This window comes from Nilaparvata lugens, chromosome 9, assembly GCF_014356525.2.
Source record: "Nilaparvata lugens isolate BPH chromosome 9, ASM1435652v1, whole genome shotgun sequence".
Lineage (NCBI taxonomy): Eukaryota > Metazoa > Arthropoda > Insecta > Hemiptera > Delphacidae > Nilaparvata > Nilaparvata lugens.
The window spans coordinates 40,350,646-40,352,929 of record NC_052512.1 but is presented as its reverse complement, the minus strand read 5'-3'; positions in this window follow the sequence as shown (position 1 = coordinate 40,352,929).

The following is a 2,284-nucleotide window of genomic DNA, read 5'->3' as shown; positions in this document are numbered from 1 at the left end:
ATAGTTATGATCTGATAGATCTGAGCTACCTAACCTGACATTACAACCTTCTATATTTGTGAGGATATTATCAATAATTGTCTGTGAAGTTCGAGTTACTCTTGTATATTTGTGGACCTTAATTTCTAAATTATTCATATTAATAATATCTCCAATGTCCTCTGTCATTTTATCCTGCCTGGCAAAATCGGTATTGAAATCTCCTACTACTATAACATTTGTGAAACGAGCGGTTGTAATTTCCAAAAGTGTATGGAGCAGCTCACAAAATTTTTGCCAGTCTCCATTTGGTGACCTATAGATACCTAACACTGCTACCTCAAATCGATCATCAATTTTTAACCTTAGTCCCGTCACCTCTAAATCCATCTCAACAGAAAATCTCTTAACAAAATCCAGTTCATAAGTTTGGGTATGTTTAGCATTGCTAGTGAATATACATACACCACCACTTCTATGAGCTATTCTACAAAATTCTGATCTCAGTGAATAGCCTGGAATCCTAATTTGATTCATTTCCTTTATTTTTAAGCCATGCTCTGTGAAAATAACAATGTCAGGATCCTCCTGTTTAAGAAATTATTCTAATCTGTCAATTTTGTTGCGAAGATACTGAATATTTTGATGATAAATACTAAAAACCTTACCATCTTGTGCTACTCTATCTCTAGCATTTGTAGCTATTTCCCTTTCCCTGTTTTGAGCCAATTTACTAAAAAATCGTTATTTGTTTTTTTGACTGTTTTTAAACCTGAGGATTGCAAACAGCTTTCAATCAGCTCTGCCAATCTATTACAAAAGATTACTTTGCCAGATCGATTTAGATGCAACCCATGATTAGTGAAGTTATGTCTTTTCAGCCTTTCATTTAGAAAACAAATCCCCAGTTGTTTAGAATTCTTATTTTTTAGGCTGTTGATTGTATTATGGATTGATTTGTTTGTCGAAGAATTGATTGCTTCATTTAATTCTGGCCTGTCAAGTGTGTATCCTGTTTATATATATATATATATATATATATATATATATATATATATATAGATATATATATATATATATATTTACGTTTTTGTGCCTGTTGTTGGTCCAGTAAAATTTCAACTCTTATGTAGTTCCCCGGGACCCCCCATTTTAAATTTGATCAGATAGTCACAAAATGAAACTATTATGTTATACCTGAAGAACTTGACTTGCTGAATGGTTATATTCCACTCAATTTATGATATATTCATCCTTAATTAATCTAGATCCTTGTAAAGTTATTCACCTCATGATGGTCCTTTCTAACCTCCAAAGTGCTTATATAATTTTGCTATATAAAATCTACTCCTATGTTGGGTCTTGAGTGATTTGGCGCCAACATTAGAGTTGCATGCAAATTTTACTCCTCAAGAAGGTCCTTCAATATTATAATTGCTGCGTGAAATGTGCTCCTATGTTTGGTCCGCTGAGCTGTGTTGCCAATTCTCATATAGTAAATAAATTTCACTCCTCATGAAGGTCCATCAAACGTTGCCATACTTCGTATTTGTAATAATGATTCGAGATTTGTTTGAATCAACCAGCGACCAGCTCTATGAACTTGTATTGCACATAACTCAAAACATTTTGTAGAGCATTGTCAATAAACTAAGATTTTCATGTTGTCAGAATATGTAAAGGAAAAAAATTGTACAAGCACCGTTTTTTTATGCATTTAAAGTTGATTAATAAAGTTGATTTATTTATTTATTTGAGGTTGCATAATAAGTCAAGCATGCTCAATAAATGTAGAAATCTAGGAGATTACCCTGAAAACCCCAATGAGCTGTATCAGTTGAAAGAGAATTACCGAATTAAGAGCCATTTGCACAGTCAAAGCTTAAACTGAATTTAATCAGCTGGTGGCTTAAACTCATAATGTAACACATTATAACAAACGAGACTTGATATGGATTTAATCCAGTTTAAGATGGAATTTTCGTTTAAACTGTCACTGTGCAAATGGCCCTTAGAGAGACAATAACAACTATAGAACAAGTACAGTTTTCACGAAATGAAATTTTTCAAGTTCAAGATGACAGACAAAAAGCATTACATTAGGGAATTTTTGGGGATACAAGGCATGTGTTCAGGAGCTGCAAGCTTCAGTGGGTGGCAAGGTTGGTGGATGCTAATGGTGTGAGCGACCATAAAGGTTTTAAACATCCCTTCTCTTGAGAATATAAAAAATGGGCTGTTAATATAAAAGAATTTGACTTTTGGGTATCTATCAATCATTGGAAATTAAAAAAATGTTTTTGAC